Here is a 25,803-nt window from a genome sequence, read left to right on the forward strand (position 1 = left end):
TAGTTGAGAACATGGGGTAATTGGTTTTTTGTTCCTGCATTAATTCGCTTAGGATGGTGGCCTCCAGCTGCATCTGTGTTGCTGTGAAGAACATAATTTCCCTTTTTTTTTTTTTCTGAGACAGGGTCTCTCTCTGTTACCTAGGCTTCAGTGCAGTGGCATGATCTCGGCTCACTGCAACCTCTGCCTTCTGGATTCAAGTGATTCTCATGCTTCACCTTCCCAAGTAGCTGGGATCACAGGTGCGTGCCACCACACCCGACTCATTTTTGTATTTTAGTAGAGACGAGGTTTCACCATGTTGGCCAGGCTGGTCTCGAACTCTGCCTCAAGTGATCCATCTGCCTCGGCCTCCGGAAGTGCTGGGATTACAGGAGTGAGCCACTGTTCCCGGCCAATTTCATTATTTTTAATGGCTATGTAGTATTCTGTGATGTGTGTATATGTACCACATTTTCTTTATTCAGTTCTCTGTTGATGGGCACCTAGTTTGATTCCATGTCTTTGCTATAGTGAATAGTGCTGTGATGAACATGTGAGTGCATATGTCTTTTTGGTAGAATGACTTATTTTCCTTTGGGCGTATTTCCAATGATGGGATTGCTGGGTTGAATGGTAATTCTACTTTTAGTTATTTGAGAAATCTCCAAACTATTTTCCACAGAGGCTGAACTAATTTACAGTTCCACCAATAATGTGCAAGAATTTCTGTTTCTCGCCAGCATCCATTATTTTTTGACTTTTTTTTTTTTTTTTTTTTGAGACAGAGTCTCGCTGTGTCGCCCAGGCTGGAGTGCAGTGGCTGGATCTCAGCTTACTGCAAGCTCCGCCTCCCAGGTTTACGCCATTTTCCCGCCTCAGCCTCCCAAGTAGCTGGGACTACAGGCACCCACCACCACGCCCGGCTAGTTTTTTTTTTTTTTTTTTTTTTTTAACTAGAGACGGGGTTTCATCATGTTAGCCAGGATGGTCTCGATCTCCTGACCTCGTGATCCACCCGTCTTGGTATTTTTTGACTTTTTATTAATAGCCATTCTGATTAATGTAAAATGGTATCTCCTTGTGGTTTTGATTTGCATTTCTTGGATGATTAGTGATGTGGAGCATGTTTTCATGTTTGTTGGTTGCTTGTCTGTCTTTTGAGGAGTGTCTGTTCATGTTTTTTGCCTATTTTTTAATGGGGTTGTTTTTTGCTTGTTCAGTTAAGGTTTTTTGTAGATTATGGATATTAGACCTTTGTCAGATGTATATTTTGCAAATATTTTCTCCCATTCTGTAGGTTGTCTGTTTACTCTGTTGATAATTTATTTTGCTGTGCAGAAGCTCTTTAGTCTAATTAGGTCCCATTTGTTGGTTTTTGTTTTTGTTGCAATTGCTTTTGGAGTCTTCATCATGAAGTCTTCCAGGGCCTATGTCCAGAGTGGTATATTTTAGGGTTTCTTCTAGGGTTTTTATAGTTTTAGGTTTTACGTTTAAGCCTTTGATCATCTTAAGTTGATTTTTGTATATGGTGAAAGGAAGGGGTCTAGTTTCATATTCTGCATATGGCTAGCCAGTTATCCCAGTGCCATTTATTGAATAGGGATTCTTTTTTGCATTGCTTTTGTCCACTTTGTCAAAGATCAGAAGGTTGTAGATGTGTGGCTTTATTTCTGGATTCTCTAACCTTTTCTGTTGGTCTGTGTGTCTGTTTTTGTACCAGTACTATGCTGTTTTGGTTACTGTAGCCTTGTGGTATAGTTTGAAATTAGGTAGTGTAATGCCTCTGGAATTGTTCTTTTTGATTCAGATTGCTTTGGCTATTTGGGCTCTTTTTTTGGTCCCATATGAATTTTAGAATAGTTTTCTCTAACTGTGAAAAACGTCATTGGTAGTTTGAGAGGAATAACATTGAATCTGTACATTGGTTTGGGCTGTATGGCCATTTTAACAATATTAACTCTTCCTATCTGTGAGCATGGAATATTTTCGCATTTGTTTGTGTCTTTTCTGCCTTCTTTCAGCAGTGTTTTTTAATTCTTGTTGTAGAAATCTTTCACCTCCCTCTTTAGCCATATTCCTAGGTATTTTATTCGTTATGTGGTTATTGTCATTGGGATTTCATTCTGGATTTGACCCTCAGCTTGGACGTTATTGGAGTATAGAATCGCTACTGAGTTTTGTACGTTGATTTTTTGTCCTGAAACTTGGCTGAAGTTTATCAGGTCTAGGAACCTTTGGCCAGAGGCTGTGGGGTTTTCTAGGTATAGAATGATATTGTCTGTGAAGAGAGATAGTTTGCCTTTTGTTTCTTTCTCTTGCCCGATTGCTCTGGCTAGGACTTCCTATGTGGAATAGGAATGTTGAGAGTGGGCATTCTTGTTTTGTTCCATTTCTCAAGGGGCACGTGTCAAGCTTTTGCCCAGCATGATGTTGGCTGCGGGTTTGTCATAGACGGCTCTTATTTTGAGGTATGTTCCTTTGATGCCTAGTTTATTGAGGTACTTGACTATCTGATCATTTTTTCCTCTGTGTAACTAATTTCCTTTTGTAACCACCACCCTTCTGGTGTATGCCCTTCTTACTTCATTGGGTCTCCAGTCTCCCCATGAAAGACTGGCACCACTGTTCTCTTCAAGCAGACAACTTCCTCATCCCCATCAGTCTCTGATATCCCAGGCCAGGTACCTCAACCCCAACCCAGCCACGTGGCCACCATCATCATCATCTCGTGGCCTCTAGACTGAATTATTCAGGAAAGAAGGAGAGGAAGGAGGATTCTGAAGCCCCCTAAGTACCTCAGATTCAGTCTCAGGGACCTGCACATTTTGAAACATCTGACTTGAGTTTTTTTAAGTTTCTTTGTTTTTTAGAGATGAGGCCTCTCTTTGTTGTCCAGACTGTCCTCAAACTCCTGGGCTCAAGCAGTCCTTCCACCCAGCCTCCTGAGTAGCTGGATCTAAAGGCATTATACCACCATGCCTGGGGTTTTTTTTTTTTTTTTTTTTCCCCAGTCACGTTTGTTTTTATTTATTCTAAAATTATTTCTTTGTTTGTTTATTTTCTTTCTAGAAATGGGATCTCGCTAAGTTGCCCAGGGTGATCTTAAACCCCTGGGCTCAAGTGATCCTCCCACTTCAGCCTCCTGAGTAGCTGAGACTAGAGAGACTAAAGGCATGCACCATCTTGGGCAGCATTTTTTTTTTTTTAACAGTTACTTTTATTTTTATTTATTTTAAAATTTTATTTATTTACTTGCTTGTTCATTACTTTTTTTTTTTTTTTTTTTTTTCCTAGAAATGGAATCTCTCGGGCCGGGCGCGGTGGCTCAAGCCTGTAATCCCAGCACTTTGGGAGGCCGAGACGGGTGGATCACGAGGTCAGGAGATCGAGACCATCCTGGCTAACACCGTGAAACCCCGTCTCTACTAAAAAATACAAAAAAAAAAACTAGCCGGGCGAGGTGGCGGGCGCCTGTAGTCCCAGCTACTCGGGAGGCTGAGGCAGGAGAATGACGGGAACCCGGGAGGCGGAGCTTGCAGTGAGCTGAGATCCGGCCACTGCACTCCAGCCTGGGCGATAGAGCGAGACTCCGTCTCAAAAAAAAAAAAAAAAAAAAAAAAAAAAGAAATGGAATCTCTCTGTTGCTCAGGCTGATCTCAAACTCCTGGGCCTAAGCGATCCTCCCACCTCAGCCTCCCAAGTAGCAAGGACTACAGGACTGTGCCACCATGCCTGGCTGAGACAAAATTTACATAGTATAAAATTTGCCCATTGTGGTTGGGTGTGGTGGCTTATGCCTGTAATCCTAGCACTTTCGGAGGCCAAGGCAGTCGGATCACCTCAAGTCAGGAGTTGGAGACCAGCCTGGCCAGTGTGGTGAAACCCCATCTCTACTCAAAATATAGAAAAATTAGCCGGGCGTAGTGTGGCGTGCCTGTAATCCCAGCTACCTGGGGGGCTGAGTCAGGAAAATCACTTGAACCTGGGAGGCAGAGGTTGCAGTGAGCCGAGATCACACCACTGCACTCCAGCCTGGGAGACAGAGGGAAAAAAAAAAAAAATTGCCCATTGTAAGCAATTCAATGTAAGCGATTTAATGGTTTTTACTAAATTTATATAATTGTGTATCATCACCATAATCTGAATTTAGAACACTTCTGTCACTCAGAAGGTTTACTTGTACCCACCTGTAGTTAATCCTACTCTTCTAATTCCTAGCTCTAAGCAATAACTCATCTGCTTTTTGGTTCTATATATGTGCTGCTAAATGTAGTTTTTTGTTTCTGGTTTCTTTCACTTAACATAATGTTTTCGAACTTTATACATGTTGTAGCATATTCATTCCTTTCTATTGTTGAATAATGTTTTATTATTGGATAGACCATATTTTGTTAGTCCATTCACCAGTTGATGGACATTTATATTGTTTGCAGTTTGGGAGTATCACATTAATGGTGCTGTGTACATTTCTATGGATATCTTTGTGTGGACATATGTTTTCATTTCTTTGGGTAGTCAGAGAATTGTGTTGTATGGTAAGTTTATGTTTACTTTTTTTTTTCTTAGAGATAGGGTCTCACTCTGTTATCTAGGTTGGAGTGTGGTGGTGTGATCATGGCTCACTGCAGCCTCAACCTCCTGGGCTGAGGGAATCCTCCTGCCTCAGCCTCCCAAGTGGCTGGGACCACAGCCGCGTGCCACCATACCTAGCTAATTTTTTTTATTATTACTCTTTGTAGAGATGAGGTGTCACCATGTTGCCTACACTGGTCTTGAACTCCTGGGCTCAAGTGATTCTCCTGCCTCAGCCTCCCAAAGTGCTGGGATTACGGGTGTGAGCCACTGTGCCCAAACTATGTTCACCTTTTTAAAAAACACCAAACTGTTTTCTGCAGCGGACTGCATCATTTCACACTCACAGAGTTTTTTTTTTTTTTTTTTTTTTTGAGACGGAGTCTTGCTCTGTGCCCCAGGCTGGAGTGCAGTGGCGCCATGTTGGCTCACTGCAAGTTCCGCCCTCCGGGTTCACCCGCCATTCTCCTGCCTCCGCCTCCCGAGTAGCTGGGACTACAGGCGCCCGCCACCACGCCCGGCTATTTTTCTTGTATTTTTAGTAGAGACGGGGTTTCACCGTGTTAGCCACGATGGTCTCGATCTCCTGACCTCATGATGTGCCCGCCTCGGCCTCCCAAAGTGCTGGGATTACAGGCTTGAGCCACCGCGCCCGGCCACAGAGTTTATTTTTTAACATTCTCACCAGCACTAGTTACTCTGTCTTCTTAACTGTTCTAGTGGTGTGTAGTATATCATTGTGGTTTTAATTTACATTTCCTTAATGGGTAATGATCTGAGTATCTTATCTCATTGTTAGCCAGTTGTGTATCTTTTTTGGTGGAATGTCTGATGAAATCTGTTTGTTCATTTAAAAAATCTGTTCATTTGTTTTTTTTTAATATTGAGCCCTGAGTTATTTTTATGTTCTAGATACAAGCCCTTTATTAGCCACATGATTTACAGTTATTTTCTCCATGTCTGTGGTGGTTCTTTCCATGTATTTGGATGGTGTCTTTTGAAGTGCAAAAATTGATAATTTTTTCTTTTTTATGGATCATGCTTTTGGTATCTAAGAACTTACTTGCCTAACCCAAGGTTTTTTTTTCTGTTTTCTTCTAGAAGTTTTACATTTTTTACTCCTAAGTTTATGATCCGTCTGAGTTAATATTTATGTATGGTATGAGGTCAAAGGTGTGTGTGTGTCCAATTTTTCTAGCAGAATTCACTGGAAAGGGTATCCTTCTTCTATTGAATCCTCTTGACACCCTTGTTGAAATCAATTGACCACAAGTGTTAACGGTTTATTTCTGGACTCTTCACTTGTCTTCCATTAATCTGTATGCCTATCCTTGTGCTAATTCCACACTATCTTTGTTTAATGTGGCTTTATACTAAGTTTTGAAATCAAGTGGTATAGTTCCAACTTTGTTCTTTTTCAAAATTATTTTATGCGTTTTGGTTGCTTTGTGTTGCTATATACGTTTGAGGATCAGTTTTTGAATTTCTTTTTTCGGGGGGTGGGGAGTGGGAGGGGACAGAGTCTCGCTCAGTAGCCCAGGCTGGAGTGCTTTAGCGTGATCTCAGCTTGCTGCAACCTTTGCCTCCTGGATACAAGCAATTCTTATGCCTCTCCCAAATAGTGGGACTACAGACATGCACCACCACACCTGGCTCATTTTTTTGTACTTTTCCTAGAGACGGGGTTTCACCATGTTGGCCCGGCTGGTCTCAAACTCCTGATCTTGTGATCTGCCCACCTTGACCTCCCAGAGTGCTGGGATTACAGATGTGAGCCACCATGCCCGGCCCAATTTTTCAATTTATACAAAAGACCCTACTGGCATTTTGATAATGATTGCTTTGAGTTTATAGATCAGTTTGAGGAAGAATTGCCACCTTGACAATACTGAGTCTTCTGTTCCAAGAACGTGGAAGTTCTATGTTTATTTATTTATTTATTTTATTTTATTTTTTTGAGATGGAGTTTTGCACTTTTGCCCAGGCTGGAGTGCAGTGGCGCAATTTCAGCTCACTGCAACCTCCACACCGCCCCCACCCCGGGTTCAAGTGATTCTCCTGCCTCAGCCTCCCGAGTAGCTGGGATTACAGGTGCCCACTGCCACACCTGGCTAATTTTTGTATTTTTAGTAGAGACAGGGTTTCGCCATGTTGGCCAGGCTGGTCTCGAACTCCTGACCTTAGGTGATCCACCTGCCTCGGCCTCCCAAAGTGCTAGGATTACAGGCATGAGTCACTGTGTCCGGCCTATTTAGCTTTTAAAATTTTTTTTCTTAGTGTTTCATAGTTTTCAGCACACAAGTCTTATACTACTTTTGTTAAATTTATTTCTAAGTATTTTAATATTTCTAATGCTATTGTGAGTGGAATTGCCTTCCTAATTTCATTTTTGGTTTGTTTGTTGCTAGAATATAGAATACAATTGACTTTTGTCTACCTATGTGACAAAGTCAAATAAAAATATACAGATAAATCTCTAAACAAAATGTTTTCTTTGGGAAAACAGAAATGTAATTTGGGGCATACAAACAGAGTTAGGGTAGTATTCAGCGTGTCTGCAGAGCGGAGAGAAGATTGAGGATTTTATTAGAAAGAGAATTGTTGCATATTGTTTTGAAAGAAAAGTCATTGGTACTTGCAAAGTTTTTAGAAGCTGGCAAGCTCTGATTGGTGAATGACAGTGGTAGATAAAACTGGTCTTAAGGTTTTAGCAGGTTATTTTGGCAGCTAGCTTGCAATATAATTTCTGGGCTGGTGCTTTGTGCCCTGAGTGCTTTTCTTTTCCCCTTATCTTGATTCTAATTTACTTGGGTATGACAAGATAGCTCCAATTCATATAATCAGTTTTTCACACATGTATTTGGTGATACTACCAAACTTATTTATAAATTTTATTAGGTGTTTTTGTTTTTTTGTTTGTTTGTTTGTTTTTGTTAGTTTTGACAGTCTTGCTCTGTCACCCAGACTAGAGTGTAGTGGCGGGATCTCGGCTCACTGCAGCCTCCACCTCCTGGGTTCAAACGATTCTCCTTCCTCAGTCTCCCGAGTAGCTGGGATTACAGGCGCCTGCCACCGTGCCTGGCTAATCTTTCTATTTTTAGTAGAGATGGTGTTTCACCATCTTGGCCAGGCTGGTCTTGAACTCCTGACCTTGTGATCCACTCGCCTTGGCCTTCTCAAGTGCTGGTATTACAGGCGTGAGCCACCGTGCCTGGCCGTTTTTTAGTTTTTAAAAAATTCTTTGGGATTTTCTACATATAGGATTGTTTTGTCTGTGACTGATTGTGGTTTTCTCTTCCAATCTGGGTGTTTTTTTATTTGTTTATTCCTTATTGCACTGAGTAGAACCTCTAGTACAATGTTAAATTGAAGTGGTAGAAGCCAACATACTTGCCTTGTTCCTCCTCTTAGGGAGAAAATCCAGTCTTGCATCATGGATTATGTTAATTGTGAGGTTTTCACAGATATCCTTTATCAGGTCAAGAATATTCCCTAAACTATCCCTAGTTTGTTGTTGAGAGACTTTATCATGAAAGTGTGTCAAATGTGTCTTCTGCTTCTGTTGAGATGGTTGTGTAGTTTTTGTCCTTTATTCTTCTTGTAATATGTTGTAACAAAATTATGAAGAAGTGTTTGGAGAGTAATACAGTCGCTACTAGAACAGTTTAGTTTTGCTGTTGTTAAGGTGTGAGAAGTTTTACCCACCATTGCTTTTATAACATCAGTGCAAATGCCAACCCAGTGAATAAGGTAAATGATGTCTCAGTATTCCTGTGCAAATAGTTTTGACTTTGCAGTCCTCCTGAAAGAGTCCCAGGGACCCCAAGAGGTTTGCCAGCCATACTTTTTGAGAATCACTGTCCAGCTTGATTGTAGTGGGTTTCCTTTTTTTTTTTTTAACTGAACCAGCTAAAATTTTATAGAATTAAAACATGTATGTTTATAAAGGATATGGACCTATAATTTTCTTAGGCTGTTGCTATCTGGCTTTGAATCAAAGTTACAGTAATGTTGTAAATGAACTTAAGCAGCTTTTCCTCTTATTCTATTTTCCAGTGCTTTATAAGACAAAGACTACTTGTTCTTTGAAAGTTTTTTAGTTTTCTTCAGTAAAGCTACCTGTGGTGATGAGGACATGGAGATGCATAATAGAGTTTTACACTTGGCAACGTGTATACATGTGGGAAAACTCAGTGATGAGTAACTCAAAGAGGTGCTGAGAATTTGGTGCTTGTATACTATTTCATTTACTTTTTTATTTATTGTTTAACTTTTAGGTTGAGGGGTACATATGCAGTTTTGTTATACAGGTAAATTGCATGTTATGGGGGTATTATATACCATTTTAACAAAGGATGATTAATGGTGAAGTAACTAGACAAAGGCGTGGACTGCTAGGGGCAGTAAATTGTGTGAAGGTGACTAGGAAATGTTTGGTTGATAAGGGTTGTTTAGTAATATTTGTCATGTGGATTCAATTCAAATTACTGCTGTGTCCAGTGATAAGCATTATCTCCAGTGATTAAGAACCTTCTTGGTACATGAGATGGAACACCTTTACAAATGCAAATTTATATTACTTTTACAAAAGGAAATTTTATACCCTACTTTTAGGCAGAAAGGAGGAAGGCAGAGAGTTTGCTGCTTCTCGGTGTCTTTAGCTAAAATAGTCCTTATGCCAAAGTGGCATACTTTAGGATAACATTTCCTGGTCCCCTTTAGAAGAATATACAAAATTTAGTGTCAGTGTATGGAAGCCAATCAATCCCCAGTTCTGTCCTGGAGAACACAGGGAAGGCTTCAGAGAGAAGGAAATTTGAGCTGAAAAGTGAAAAATTAACATGTATTAGGTATGCATTTGGGATAAGGGTATTTAAGTTGAAACAGTAGCATGTGCAAAAGAGTAGAGAGATAATGGTATGGCCTTGCTTACTACTGGATTAAAGTGTGTGGATGGTAGATTCTTGGAGGCATGATGATGGGTGGACAAATTAGCAGGGGGCTATATTGTGAAGTCTTGATTGTCATGCTCATCACTAATTTGGATTATTTATTTATTTGGCTATAGCAGTTGGAGGATTTTGAACAGGAGATTGATATGATCATCTGATAATTTGGTCAGAGGCATCCTAACCAGAGTGACTGCATCTTGAATAAAGGCCAGATAAAGCTAAACCTCCTGGGTTACATTCCCAAGGGGTTGGGCACTGTTGGTCACAAGATGTTTAGGGTTGAGGGAACAAGTTAATGATGCTAACTAACTAAAAGATGCTTATGAAACTTATGAAGTATTTCAGTACTTGAAGAACAAAAAGCATTCTTAGTTTAAGAATAGGTTTGCTTTCATACAAAATTAGCTGGGCGTGGTGGCACATGCCTATACTCCCAGCTACTCAGGAAGGCTGAGGCAGGAGCATCACTTGAACCTGGGAGGCAGAGGTTGCGGTGAGCTGAGATCACGCCATCGCACTCCAGCCTGGGCAACAAGAACAAAACTGTGTCTCAATAATCATCATCATCATCATCATCATCATCATCATCATCATCATCATCATCAGTTTTGCTTTAAAGATAATAATGCACTCAGGCATCTTTGCTAAAATCCGTAGTAACATAGGGAAATAACAGTACTGATAGCCTGTCACAGCTGATCACAAGCCTTTGTAATGAAGTACACTATCCTTAACAACCTATATAAGCAGGCAGTGTGTTTAAGGTAGGGGTGTTCCTCCTCTTGGATTCTGAGGATGTCCTACTCTGTAATAGAGAAGTCTCTAATAAACTTCGCTATACTCTGTGACACCCTGAATTATTTCCTGTGTGAGATCCAAGAACCTGCTCTTGGGGTCTCAGACAAGACCTCTTTTCTAGTGACAGTCTTCTTTAAACATGCTACTATAGCTTGGATTTGAACCATGATTGTACCAACTAAAATGCAGAATAATTACCGCCATCACATTCTCCTACCTGGATAACATCACTCCCTTTCTTGTACTCTTGACATATGTGTAAGCCACCCACATTAAAAATTTGATTTTTATTTTGTCAAAGAAATATGTGGACATAATTTCAAAAGTCAGTTAGTTCTTTAAAGCTAATAAAGGAATTTTGAAATTCCCTTACCCCATTCCTATCGTCCTTGATTGTTATTTATCGAAACCAACTACTTTAAATTATTTTATCTATTTCAGTGTCTAATTAATTCAACTTAATATTATTTCTAATAAAGTCATTGCGCATTATGATTATGTCTGTTTTCTTTTGCAACTTTTTGTTTTCCTGAGGGTAATAATTGTCTCACTTTTGCATTGCTTTATATTATATGTAGCAATCATTTATTCACCCCATATTTTCTATCAGAGCTGCAAAATGTTTTTCAGTATATTACATTAGATGATTTAATCTCCTAATTTAATCTTCTCCCCTACCATACTCCATCCTTCCAGAAACATTTCTTCTAGAGCCTTCTCGTCTTCTCCTCCAACCCAGATTGATTATTTTCTAGTCCCCTTGCATATTTATTTGCCATCATGGTATTGCCAGTAACTCTCTCTACTGTGGGTTCTGAATTCCTCAGATTTTCTGCCTTCCTCTTGGAAGCCTCCTGTGCTTCTGTGCCACTGACTACCTGTGCCAAAATATGTTGCTTGAATTCTCTTCTTCACATATCTAAGTCTCTTCAGCTGTGAGCCTCTGAAGGCCAAGGATTGAATATACTTGCACCTTTTTGAGTATCTTAAGTGCCTGACATAGAACCTTGCAATTAGCTGTCATTAAAAAATGACTGTGGGACAGGTGTGGTGGCTCCTGCCACAAGCCTTTGTAATGCCCAGCATTTGGGGAGGCTGAGGCAGGAGGATCACTTGAGCCCAGCAGTTCATGACCAGCCTGGGCAACATAGTGAGATCTTGTGTCTATGAAATAATAAACAAAATTTAGCCAGGTGTGGTGGTGTGCACTTATTCCCAGCTGCTCAGGAGGCTGTGGTTGTAGGATCACTTAATCCTGGGAGGTCAAGTCTATAGTAGACTGAGATTGCACCACTGCAATACAGCCTAGGTGACAGAGTGAAACCCTATCTCAAAAAGACTGTGTTTTCTGATCATGGCATGTGACAAATAAAGCAAGTGAAATAAAAAATAAAAAAATGAGGTTAAAAGAAAAAACAGAATAATAGAAAGATAAAACAACAATAAAAATGACCGTGATACTGGTCTGTTGAAAGTGAAGGGCCTGGTCCTTATGTAGCATCTGTACCCATGGCTGCCTCATAGAAACTAAACTGTGTTCTAATCTTTTCTACTATGGAAATTTGGGCACAGGTCTGACACCTGGGCAATTTATTGAGGAAGGAGGTAGAAAAGAAGGATTGTTACTAATACAGAGTGGGTTTCATCTGTATCAGTAACAGATTAAACTAGGTATTAAGTAACAGATTAAAGTATGTATAAGTAACACTTAAAATATGTATGTATTGGGCCAATATACATAGTGATTACGGGACACTTTGTATTTCCTCTCAACCACTAGCTGTCAAAGCAACTGGTCTAGAAATGTAACCTGTGAGTGGGCTTATAATTTGGAGCTTCCAGAGAAATCCAGAGGCCGTGGGAACTAGTACAGACAAACCAAATATACCACAACCTCCCAGACACTATGTTATTGGGGCAGTCTTTACTAGTTCCAAGGCCCATGTTTGTGGAGGGCCTCAGTAGTGAAAGTGCACTCCATTCAGAGAAAAAAGTCTGTAGTCTCATTGGCTGCTTTCCTTTGATTACCAAGAGATGTACTGCTTTAAGAATACATTATGAAACCATTATCTCCCTTTCCTTAATTCTGCAGTCTCTCCCATTCATTAATTTTCCAAATAATAACCATGTATCAGGCACTGTCCTGGGCACTGGAAATATAGGCATGCCTAGAATACCCAGAATCTGAGGCAGTGTCCAGTCTAGGGTTTTTAAATTTTTCTCCTGTCTCTTTTACCAGGTTGATTCCATTAGAACTGTGTGAATGTCAACTACAAATAATCAAAGAATTATCTTGTTTACTTGGTGGTAGGCAAATTTACTAAGGTGTGGTAGAAAATCCTATCCTCATCTTGAGACTGGGGGTGGAGACAAGTTGCCTGCCATGAAGGGAACTTCCTACTACATCACATAAATTATTCCAGGAGAAGAGATTGTACTGGCTTATATTTGGCCAATTTCCTCCCTCTCTTTATGTCTTTTCTTTAAAACTCTTGATTCCTTCCAGGTGTTCTTGGTCTATTAAATTCATGATATCTTGGGCTTGGCATTCCAGATTTAGACCTGTGTTTGTTTCTTTTCACTGTAAGTTGTAACTGTTGCAGGAACATGTAGCAGAGACGTTTATTTTTAGATTTGGGTGATATAATCTGCCCGGGACTGAATCATGCTTCCTTTGCATTGCTGGTGGTCTTTTCTGCTATAATATAGTGAAAGGATTCAGGATTGTTCAGTGTAGAGATAATCTGTACCTTTTTATTTTTTGTCTGGCTCAAGATAGCTCTCTCTTTATTGTCTCCTGATACAGGGTTGATAGTCGCAATAGTAGCCAAGGTGGTCACGACTAGACTTTGGTGGGAGCATACTGTTTCCTTAGTCTCTGTCATAGCAGACCTGCTCCCCAATATTTGTGCCTATGTCAAAGTTTCGTTCCAGTCCCTAGGGTACTTATTGCTGTCCTCTCATCCCTGAAGTTAGGCCACATAAAACGCCCTTGATTTTCTGGATACTTGACTTGTAAATCATTTGAGGATGAAGCGCCACACTAAGAAAGTCCCAGGGCAAAGAAAATTCAAGTTAGATTAGGCCTTCAAAAAATGTTATTACTTTATCTTGACTTGGGGAAAGCTACTTCACATTTCTTAGCCTGCAGTTCCTTGTCCAAATAAAGGGGACAATAATAGTCCCTGCTTCACAGGGTGTGAGATACTACATGTAATGATGCTTTAAACCAGGGTTGTTACAGTTTTACAAGCCAATCTTTTGGCTTCCCTCTGCCACATAGGAAGAAGAATTGTCTTGGGCCACACACAGAATACACTAATGATAGCTGATGAGCTTAAAAAACAAAAACAAAAACAAAAAAACACCTCATAATGTTTTAAGAAAATTTCCAAATTTGTATTGAGCCACATTCAAAGCTGTCCTGGAGTGCATGTGGCTTGTGGGCTGCCGGCTGGACAAGTTAACTTTAAACCAAGCCCAGTTAGCTCTTAGTAATTGTTAGATATTATCATTGTTGTTTTAAATGCATAGCTGATTTCAGCAGAACATAAGGAAAACCCTGAGGGACCCAAATCAGAGAAAGAAAACAACACCTAATCAATGGGAGTAGAAGCGCTAGCCAGCAATCAGGCAAGAGAAAGAAATAAATGGTACCCAAATAGAAAGAGAGGAAGTCAAACTACCCCTGTTTGCAGATGACATGATTCTATATGTAGAACACCCAATAGTCTCAGCCCAAAAACTCCTGTCTTCCTTTCTTCCTTTTCTTTCTTTTCTTTCTTTTCTTTCTGACAGAGTCTCGCTCTGTCACCCAGGCTGGATTGCAGTGGGATCATCTCGGCTCACTGCAAGCTCTGCCTCCCAGGTTCAGGCCGTTCTGCTGCCTCAGCCTCCCGAGTAGCTGGGACTACAGGCGCCCGCCACCATGCCCAGCTAATTTTTTGTGTTTTCAGTAGAGACGGGGTTTCACCATGTGAGCCAGGATGGTCTCCATCTCCTGACCTCGTGATCCACCCGCCTCGGCTTCCCAGAGTGCTGGGATTACAGGCATGAGCCACTGCACCCGGCCCCAAAAGCTTCTTAAGCTGATAAACAACTTCAGCAAAGTTTCAGGATACAAAATCAATCACTAGCGGAAAGCACTAACATTCCTATCCACCAATAACAGCCAGGGTGAGAGCCAAATCAGGAAGGCAGTCCCATTTACAATTGCCACAAAAAGAATAAATACCCAGGATTATAGCTAACCAGGGAGGTGAAAGATCTCTACAATGAGAATTGCAAAACACTGCTCAAAGAAATCAGAGAGGACACAAACAAATGAAAAAACATACCATGCTCATGGATAGGAAGAATCAATATCATTAAAATGATCATACTGCCTGAAGCAATTTATAGATTCAATGCTATTTCTATCAAACTACCAAGAATATTCTTCACAGAACTTGAAAAAACTATTTTAAAAATTATATGGAACTGGGCCAGGCGTGGTGGCTCACGCCTGTAATCTCAGCAATTTGGGAGGCCAAGGTGGGTGGATCATGAGGTCAGGAGTTCAAGACCAGCCTGGCTAATATGGTGAAACCCCATCTCTAGTAAAAATATAAAAAATTAGCTGTGTGTGGTGGCACGTGTCTGTAGTCTCAGCTACTTGGGAGGTGGAGGTTGGAGTGGGCTGAGATCATGCCACAGTGTTGGGTGACAGAGTGAGATGTCTCAAAAAAAAAAAAAAAAAAAAAGTCATATGGAACCAGAAAAGATCCCAAATAGCCCAGGCAGTCCTAAGCAAAAAGAACAAAGCTGGAGGCATCACGTTACCTGACTTCAAACTATATTACAGGGCTACAGTAATTAAAACAGCATGGTACTGGTACAAAAACAGAGACATAAACCAATAGAACAGAATAGAGAGCCTATTTTAAAAATCAGGTATTTTAAAATCGTAGGCCACACACCTACAACCATCTGATCTTTGACAAAGCTGACAAAAACAAGCAATGGGGAAAAGACTCCCTATTCAATAAGTGGTGCTGGGATAGCTGGCTAGCCATAAGCAGAAGACTGAAGCTACATAGTACCCCTCCTTTACATCATATACAAAAATTAACTCAATATGGGTTAAAGATTTAAATGTAAAACTATGAAAAACCCTGGAAGACAACCTAAGCATTACTATCCTGGACACAGGAATGGGCAAAGATTTCATGACAAAGACACCAAAAGCAATCGCAACAAAAGCAAAAATGGACAAGTGGGATCTAATTAAATTTAAGTGCTTCTGCACAACAAAAGAAACTATCAAGAGTAAACAGACAACCTACAGAATAGGAAAAAATATTTGCAAACTGCATCTGACAAAGGTCTAATATTTAGCGTCTATAAGGAACTTAAACAAATTTACAAGAGAAAAACAACCCCATTAAAAAGTGGGCAAAGAACATGAACAGATACTTTTCAAAAGAAGGCATACATGTTACCAACAAGCATATGAAAAGCTCAATATCACCAATATCACCGAGCATTAGAGAACCGCAAATCAAAGCCACAATGAGAGATCTCACACCAGTCAGAATAGCTGTTGTTAAAAGTAAAAAAAAATAACAGATGCTGGCAAGGTTGTGGAGAAAAGGGAATACTTATACACTGTTGGTAGGAGTGTAATTTAGTTCAACCATTGTGGAAAGCAGTATGGTTATTCCTCAAAGAGCTAAAAGCAGAAGTACCATTTGACCCAGCAATTTCATTACTAGGTATATACCCAGAGGTATATAAATCATTCTGCCATAAAGACACATGCACACGAATGTTCATTACAGCACTATTCACATTAGCAAAGACATGGAATCAACCTAAATGATCATTAATGATAGATGGGATTTAAAAAATGTGGTACATATATGCCATGGAATATTATGTAGCCATAAAAAAAGAACACGATCATGTCTTTTGCGAGAACATGGATGGAGCTGGAGGCTATGATCCTAAGTAAACTAACCCAGGAACAGGAAACCAAATACCTCATGTTCTTACTTATAAGTGGGAGCTGAATGAAGATAGCTCATGAACACAAAGAAGGGAAAACAACAGACATTAAAGTCTACTTGGGGGTGGAGAGAGAGAGGAGGGAGAGGAGCAGGAAAAGTAACTATTGGGTACTAGGCTTAATACCCGGGTGATGAAACAACCTATACAACAAACCCCTGTGTCACGAGTTTACCTATATATCCTTCACATGTACTCCTGAACCTAAAAAAAAATAATAATAATAGCAGTGAGAGCCAGCTTTGAAGCTTCCAAAAATGGGGTCAGGGAGGAGATGTGCTAGTCTCAATAATCTTGAGGGGAAAAAAGATGAAGTCTTGGCTTGTTGAGAGTAAGCAATTAGAATTGAGACCCCCCTACATACAATTAGGACCCTCAAAAGTCTTCACCCTCAATGCAGGAATGGACTAGGAAAACCACTGGCATGTACAGATAAAAAGTACTTCCTTAATTTCATCTGGATTTTAAATAGGGCTTTTAATAAAGGAAAGACGTCTCCCTTGAACATTTCTACCTGTAAGCCTGCACTTAACTGAAATTTGGGGTTGGAGTTAATACTCTTTGTGTGGTCTAGAAGCTGGTTCTGGGCTGGTAATAACTCTGGCTCATCTGTCAGAAACAAACTTAACACTTCTATTAAGTGACATACCCTCAAATCAGGTAGCATAGGATTCTCATAAATACAAGCTTCACTGAAGGTAAGTTTATAGTACAAAATTACAAACCAATCAACCAACCAAGTGAAAAATCAGTAAGTGAAAATCAATAGATAAAAGAAACAATTTGAAACTTCAGAAAGTAGCATTAGAGGATGGGCACAGAGGCTTACAGCTTTCATTTTAATACTTTGGATGACTGAGGCGAGTGGACTGCTTGAGCCCAGGAGTTCGAAACCAGCCTGGGCAACATGGCCAAACCCTGTCTCTACAAAAAATGCAAATATTAGCTGAATGTGGTGGCTCATGCCTGCAATCCTACCACTTTAGGAGGCTGAGGTGGGAGGATTGCTTGAGCCTGGGAGTTCAAGACCAACCTGAACAACATAGTGAAGTCTCATCTCTACTAAAAAAAAATTTTTTTTTTAATTAGCTGGGCGTGGTGGTGTGTGCTTGTATTCCCAGCTACTCAGAAGTCTGAGGTGAGGATTGCTTGTGTCAGGGAGGTCAAGGCTGCAGTGAACTGTGATTGTGCCATTGCACGCCAGCCTGGACGACAGAGCGAGACCCTGTCTCAAAAAGAAAAAGTAACATTAGAGATTAAGACTATAAGATGAGTATATTTAAAATGATTAAGAATATAAAAGAAGGAGGCTAGATGTGATGGCTCACGCCTGTAATCCCAGCAATTTGGGAGGACAAGACAAGTGGATCACTTGAGCCCAGGAGTTCAAGACCATCCCAGACAACGTGGTAAAACCCTGTCTCTACAAAAAATACAAAACTTAGTCAGGCATGGTAGCATGGGCCTGTGGCCCCAGCTACCCTGGAGGCTGAGGTGGGAGGATCACCTGAGCCCAGGAAGTTGAGGCAACAGTGAGTGGAGATTGAGCCATTGCACTCCAGCCTGGGCGACAGAGTGAGATTCTGTCTCAAAACAAACAAAAAAGAATATAAAAGAAGGAAACAAAAACAAGAGAAAAAAAGACCAAATGTATTTGGACAAAAAGCTAATTAGAATTCAAAGAATAAAATATATATATTGTATTGCTGAAATTGAAAATGCAGCATTCGTGTTAAATAATAGAGCTGTGGACAAAGTAAACTTTTTATCTAGAGTGCAAGACAGAAATGGGAAGATATAAACTATAAATGAAAGCTAAGAAACACAGAAGATATGATCAGATGGTCCAACAGAATATGGAGAAATGGGAAGAGGCAGTATTCATAGAGATAATGAATGAGACCTTCCAGAACTGATTAGAAACAAATAACATCTTGAAGCATGGTGAGTCCCCACTATAATAAATAAAAATAAATCCCCATCTAGATACATTGCAGTACTGCAGAACCATGAAAACAAAGAATATCTTAAAAGAACCTTCAAGAATTCACTAAACTAAAAGAGCTCAGCAAGAAAGTTCAGTCAAGAAAATTGAAAATATATATTCATGCAAAAACTTGTACACAAATGTTCACAGCAGCAGCATCTGTGATAACCAAAAAGTAGTAACAACCCAAATACCTTGTCATTTTATGAAAGGATTAACAGTTGTGGCATGGAGAATTTATGCATGCCACAACATGCACGAATCTTGAAAACATGCTGAGTAAAAGAAGCCAGACACCAAAGACTACATAGTGTATGATTCAGTTTCTGTGAAATGTCCAGAATACGTAGAGTCCATAGAGACAGTGAATCCATAGAGACAGTACATTGGTGGTTGGTTGTGGGGAGAATGGGATGGAGAGTGACTGCTAATGGGTTCAAGGTTTCTTTTTGGCAGTGAAAATATTCTGGAATTAGATAGTGGCAGTGCTTGCACAGCCTTGTGAATATACTAAAAATGAATGAGTTGTACATTTTAAAAGGGTGAATTTTATATTGTTTGAAATATATCTAAAAAAAATAAGTTAATGGTTAAAATAAAGCAACCAGACAGAAAAAGAAAAATTAAGTACAAAGGAACAGCACTTATGCTAAGAGCAAGCTTTTCAACAGCAATAACAGGAGCCATAAGACTACAGAATAATGTTTTTAAAGTATTGAGAAAAAAGTTACTCTGAACAAGACACTAGAATTATCTATACTTGCTAAATTAGCATTTGGAAGTGAGTGACCAAAATAAAGACATTTTCAGACCATCAAAAACCCAGAGAACAAAATCTGTAGAGAAGATTTATTACTATCAGATCCTCTCTGAAATAATTACTACAGGATATATTTCAGAAACAAAGAAGAAATACATGAATGCAAGAGGGAATGTTAAGCAGTGAAATTGGAAAATATATGAGTAAATCTCAGCAAGCAATTATTGTATGAAATAATAATTATTAATTTGGCAATGTAAAAGTAAGATAGACCTGAATAATAGACTGCAATAATAGGTAAGTTGAAAGGGAGTGGGAGGATTGGAGTTAAAAGCCATCTAGGATCTTTTAATTTTGTTCAGAAAGAGGATTGAGGTGCTGGTTAACTTTAGACTTTGTTGAGACAAGAACACCTATTAAACCTTGAATAATAATAACTACTTTAGCACAGAGAAAGACAAAACAATATGTAATTTCTAAACCAATAGAGCAGAGGAGTAAAAAAAAAAAAAAAAAAAAAGATTAATTCAAGGAGAGTTGCCATCAGACTTGGAGGAAAACTTTACCTTAGAGCAAAGACTTTTTTCCTAGTTCCTCTGGTGCCTGCTGCCCTTGTGGGGAGTTCTGACCACCTGCTTCTGTGGAAATACATTCATTTGTTCCATAAACACTTGTCAAAAACCTCCTATGCCCTGTGTACTATTTCTAGGTATTTGGGATACCTCTTAGAGCTCACTCTAGAGAAGAAGAAACAGACAATAAACATAGTTTATGTAGTATGTTAGAAGGTGACAAATGCTATTGGGAAAAAAAGTAGAGCAAAGAGGATTCGGGAAAACAGAAAATTGGGAAGGTGACATTAGAATAAGGCCTTGAAGGAGTGAGGGATTTTTGCCATTGTGTAGTTGAAGGCAGGAAATTGCAAGTCAAGGAAACAGCTAACACTGGTCCTAGTAGCTAGAAGTGCCTATGCAAAATTAGCAGCCTGTGGAAGGTTTTGAGCAGAGGAATGAAATAATCAGATGTGTGCTTTAAAAGAATAACTGTGGGCCGGGCGTGGTGGCTCACGCCTGTAATCCCAGCACTTTGGGAGGCCGAGGCGGGCGGATCACAAGGTCAGGAGATGGAGACCACGGTGAAACCCCGTCTCTACTAAAAAAAAAAAAAAATACAAAAAGGCCGGGCGCGGTGGCTCAACCCTGTAATCCCAGCACTTTGGGAGGCCGAGATGGGCGGATCACAAGGTCAGAAGATCGAGACCATCCTGGCGAACATGGTGAAACCCCGTCTCTACTAAAAAATACAAAAAACTAGCCGGGCGAGGTGGCGGCGCCTGTAGTCCCAGCTACTCAGGAGGCTGAGGCAGGATAATAGCGTAAACCTGGGAGGCGGAGCTTGCAGTGAGCTGAGATCCGGCCACTGCACTCCAGCCTGGGTGACAGAGCGAGACTCCGTCTCAAACAAACAAACAAAAAAATACAAAAAATTAGCCGGGCGCCATGGCGGGCGCCTGTAGTCCCAGCTACTCGGGAGGCTGAGGCAGGAGAATGGCGGGAACCCGGGAGGCAGAGCTTGCAGTGAGCGGAGATCGCGCCACTGCACTCCAGCCAGGGGGACAGAGCGAGACTCCTTCTCAAAAAAAAAAAAAAAAAAAAAAAAAAAAGAATAACTGTGGCTTGCTCATATTAAAAACAGATTAGGATAGAAGACAAGAGTCAACCAGAGAGACTAGTTAGGAGGATATTGAAATAATCCAGGTAAGCAATAAATAATGTATCAATAATAATAATATAATGGATAAGTAATAATATCTCCCTTTATTGGGGAGAGAATATGTATTTTTCTTCCACTCTCACTTCCCCATCTTAACCAGGGCATCTTGGTTTTTACTCTGAAATATTATAGCATCTGGAAGTGCTTGACTGTAACCAGCTCCACATTCTTATTTATATTGTTTACACTTATTGAAACAGAAGTGATCTTTTCCTCATTCTAAATTCTAAAAGGTGCCTGCCAAGTACTATCTGTCATGGAGTGCTCAAGTTCCTAGGAGCAGCTAGAGCTCTGGGATTTGGAGACTGGAGAGGCCTAAGGGATCTGCAGCCAGGCATCCTATTCCACACCCTTTGTTGCTTCACACTGGGAAGCAGCCTTCCTAAGTAAATTTACAGCAGCTCTTGCAGGAGTCAGATCTTCCGAGTGCCTGCTAGTGGCTGGAGGGAGGGTTTTTTGGAGGCTAGAAACGAGCTACTACTCTCCAAATATGGTTATAATTCAACATTGTCGCAGAGAATGCACCATGTGCCTTAGCCCTTGTTCTCACTGTTAAGTGAGATGACCATGGTGAGGCATGTAAGAAAATGAAATGCCAAGTCTCACTTCGAGTAGCCAAGTGACTGGGATGGTTTAACACCAGTCTTTGCATGAGGTAGCTCAGGGGGCTTCCAGGCTACCACCCGTCAGCTGAGAGTTAGTGTACCTGACTCTGCAAATATCCAGTACTTCATCTTACTGGAATGAAAGAAGTAAGACTTGTCCTTTATCTTCTTAGGATCCTGGGGAAATGGCCAGAGCCTGTTGAAGTGGAAAAATTAGCCAGTTCCTTGTTGTAGATCTCAGCTGAGTCATGGTATCTGTAGCAGAGTGTCTGACCTTTTTTTCCCCCTGGCAGCTGTTAAAGATTTGCCAAGTGAGATTATGTGTACCTTTATAAAAAGGCATGTGGCCTGGAAATATGATCTTTAGTGTTTTGGTTTTTATTTTAAATTTTAAATAAGGTTAAGGCAAATGAAGCTGGAATTAATTATCTGTCCCTGAAGTTTCAAGAAATTTTCAGACACAAGGATTTAGATATAACAGTTTGATTTACCTTTCATAGACCAGTTATATGTGTATCTTCTTTATTTTAATCCTTGTAACAAATCATACGCATCCATTCATTTAACAAATATTTATTGAGAGCCTACTGTGTGCCAGGCAGCGTTCTAGGTATTGAGGAGTGCACCAAATAAACATACAAAACAAAAAGCATGCAAAAGCCCCTGCCCTCATACAGTTTAATTTCTGATGAGAATAGAGACAACACAACGAATGTGCAAAATATATACAATCATATATATATTGGGGATTAGTTCCAGGACCCACATGGATACCAAAATCTGCAGATGCCCAAGTCTCATATAAAAGAGCATACATAATATTCACATATAAGCTACACATATCTTCCTTTATACTTTAAATCATCTCTAGATTATCTAATACAAAGCAAATCTATGCAAATAGCTGTTATACTGTATTTTTAAAATTTATATTATTTTAAAAGTTTTAAAAAATATCTTCCACCCATAGTTGGTGGAATCCATGGATGTGGAACCCACAGATACAGAGTGCTGACTGTAGTGTGTTAGATGATGATAAGTATTAGGAGAAAAATATATCAAGAAAGGGGGATAGGGAGTTTGGGAGGGGTTGCAATTTTAAATTGAGTGATCGGGGAAAATTCACCCAGAAGATTGTACTTGAGCAAAGACCTGAAGGAGGAGGGGAGCAAGCCTTGAGGCAATCTGGGAGAAACATAGGCAAAGGAAATCCCAGTTGTAAAGGCCCTGAGATGGGTGGCATGCTTGGCAGTTTCTAAGGAAGGTGAGGAGGCCGGTGTGGCTGGAGAGTGATCAGGAGGGAGAGAGGTCATGGAGAATCCAGACCGTATAATGCCTTATAGGCCATCATCTGAACTGACTTTTTATCTCAGTGTGACAAGGAGAATTTTAAATGGAAGAGGGACATGATGTTGCTTAAATTTTTAAATTTTTGTATAGTTTTATTGAGGTATGGTTGGAATATAATAGATTGTGTGACTGTGATAATGAACATGAAGATAATGAACAGATCTGTAAGTCTCAGAAGTTTCTTCGTGACTATCTATAATCCATTCCTTGCTTCTCATTGGGCGACTACTAATCTGTAGTCTGTCACTATAGATTAGTTAGCATTTTCTAAAATTTTATATAAATGGAATTGGATCAACTAAACAATTTGTCCTTGTGAGTCCCACTAGTGAATTTTTTTTTTTTTTTTTTTTGAGACAGAGTCTGGCTCTGTCTCCCAGGCTGGAGTGCAGTGGTATGATCTCGGCTTATTGCAAGCTCTGCCTCCTGGGTTCACGCCATTCTCCTGCCTCAGCCTCCCAAGTAGCTGGGACTACAGACACCCGCCACCATGCCCGGCTAATTTATTTATTTATTTATTTATTGTGGTATTTTTAGTAGTCAGGGTTTCACTGTGTTAGCCAGGATGGTCTCAATCTCCTGACCTCGTGGTCCGCCCTCCTCGGCCTCCCAAAGTGCTGGGATTACAGGCGTGAGCCACCATGCCCCACCATCCACCAGTGAAATTTCTTAATTGTGGTGGGTCAAATTCAAATTTTATTTTTTTGGTGGTTCTACTTTTGAGAAAATTTTTATTTCACCTCTCTCAATGGATAGATGTTTATTTCAAAATACATTGCAACCTATTGTCAACACTTCAAACCTGCCAGTCATTGATTTCTTGAAGGAGTGTAATTTGTTATCTATGCCTCCTAAATGTTCCTCGTATCACCAGCCCTTATTGTGGGTGATACAATGCCAGTACAAAGACAGCTATTCATGGAAATTTGTTCACTGCAGTTGCCAATCAGCATGAGTCTCTCTTTGAAAGGAATATTTTTTCACAAAATCAGCATTTCCCTGAATAAGTGGCTTCATCTTCCCTTGTTATGGTCTATGGAAGTCACAGTGAGAGCAACTACTGCTATTACTGGAATTTCAGTCCATACTATGGTCAGTGTCCACAATTTCTGTCACAAAGTGTGCAAGCATTACTTTGAACTACATCTGATACATCTTAGTGGTTTAGGTTATTACTTGCAAATCAGTGAGTCCTGTTTTAGCCACGAAATCAAGTGTCACTATAGCCATGCTCTGGAGAGAGAAATAATGGGCTTTTGGTATGGTAGATACACCCATCAGCCAGTTATTAGTTATTTGGAAATTGTTGGTGACTCTTTTACCCAAACCTTGCCACCTATTTTGCAATGCCTAGTTGAGCACAGTTCATATCACCTCTTGGCATACATACCCAAAACATCTAGTGCTGTTGAAATAAATGCAAAGCAAAGCGCAAGCCCATGAGAGGAATTTGTCACAATGTGTTGGACTTGTATTTGGTCGAAGTTATGTGGTGTGATTGACTTGGAAATAATGTTTTCAATTCCTTTTAGTGCATGTGTCAGAACAATTTCCTGTTAACTAACATTATGTTTGACTTATGTTTTTAGTATATTTTAGTATAACTATCCAGGGACAAATTTTTTGATTGAATACATCTGAGAGGCAAATTGTTCAACTCATCCGTGAAATCATACAACGTACTCTTTTTTGTTTGGCATCTTGCTTTCAGCATAATTATTTGTGAGATTCACCCATTGTGTGAATCAATTGTTCATTCCTTGTTATTGCTGAGTAGAATTCCATTATATGGATATACTGTGATTTGTTTGTTGCTCATCTGTTGGTGCATATTTTAGGTGGTTTGTAGTTTCGGGTTTTCACAGATAATTAAAAGCATATAATTGGGTCCTGCTGTTTCATCCAGTCTGACAATCTCTGCCTTAATTGACTATGTACTTAGAACATTTATATTTAATATGATTATTGGTATTATTGGGTTTAAATCTGTTATTTGTTTTCTAATTGGCCCAACTGTACTTGTTCTTTCTTCTTTTTCTGGCGCAATCATTGGCTTACTGCAGCCTTGACCCCCTGGAGTCAAGCAGTCCTCCTGCCTCAGTCACCCAAGTAGCTAGGACTATGGGCACGTGCCAACATGCCCAGCTAATTTTTTTAATTTTTATTTTCTGTACAGATTTGAGGAAGGAAAGGGGGTATTGGAGGTTTAAGAAGAAAATGTGAATTAGTTGTCTTGGAGAGTGAGCAAGCACATTAGTCTGGTAAATGTGCTAAGATTGTCGGGTAGTAATGAGGCCCCACTTGATGTTCTTGATGTTCGTCACTGTAAATATAAAGATACATCAGCCAGCATGATTCTGGGTTTTTCTTCAGTCACTCTAAGTTCCCAGGTGCAGTTGCCAAATAGATGGAAAGCTTGGTTGTAAAGGGTTGGGATTTCACCAGGACTTTGGTGTCCTTGAGTGGTAGCAACATTTCACTTGGAGCTAGAATTTAAAGCAGACACTCAGGAGAAATTGGGGATATAGGCAGTTTGCTGATGACATGCTGAGTTCGAGGAGGCAAAGTATAAGCTTTTCTCAAAGGTACAGAGTAGTGGGAGACTGTCAGGTTAAGAGAGTGGGAGGCTTGGCATTCCATGGTGACTGAGGTAGTTAGGGGTATGGGCATGATTGGTTTCCTCCTGATGGCTTCTTAGGGGAAAATGGTTATTTCTAATGACAATCTCTTTCTTGAGATTGATCTCATTCCTTCTATTAGCCTTACAGAGTCTGACTGTGGCCTTCCCCATAGCTTCTATAACCTACTTCTTTTTCTGTCATTCTCCTCTCCTGTCATCCGCTCTTGACTTCTTTGCTAGTTCTTGAACATCCCAAATTTGTTCTTGTCTCAGTGCCTTTACCTTTACTTTTCTCTCTGCCTCTCAGCTCTACTTTTGTCTGAGTCCTTCATATCATTCAGTTCTCTCATCAGATGTCA

The 25,803-nt window shown here is 40.0% G+C and overlaps 1 protein-coding gene across 10 annotated transcripts in view; it reads left to right on the top strand.

Moving 5' to 3' along the window:
- The window catches only part of MAST2 (microtubule associated serine/threonine kinase 2), a 257,689-nt gene that overhangs the window by 159,496 nt on the left and 72,390 nt on the right, over positions 1-25,803 (top strand). The gene's annotated exons all lie outside the window — the stretch shown is intronic.

This window comes from Rhinopithecus roxellana, chromosome 12 (genome assembly GCF_007565055.1).
Source record: "Rhinopithecus roxellana isolate Shanxi Qingling chromosome 12, ASM756505v1, whole genome shotgun sequence".
Taxonomy (NCBI): domain Eukaryota; kingdom Metazoa; phylum Chordata; class Mammalia; order Primates; family Cercopithecidae; genus Rhinopithecus; species Rhinopithecus roxellana.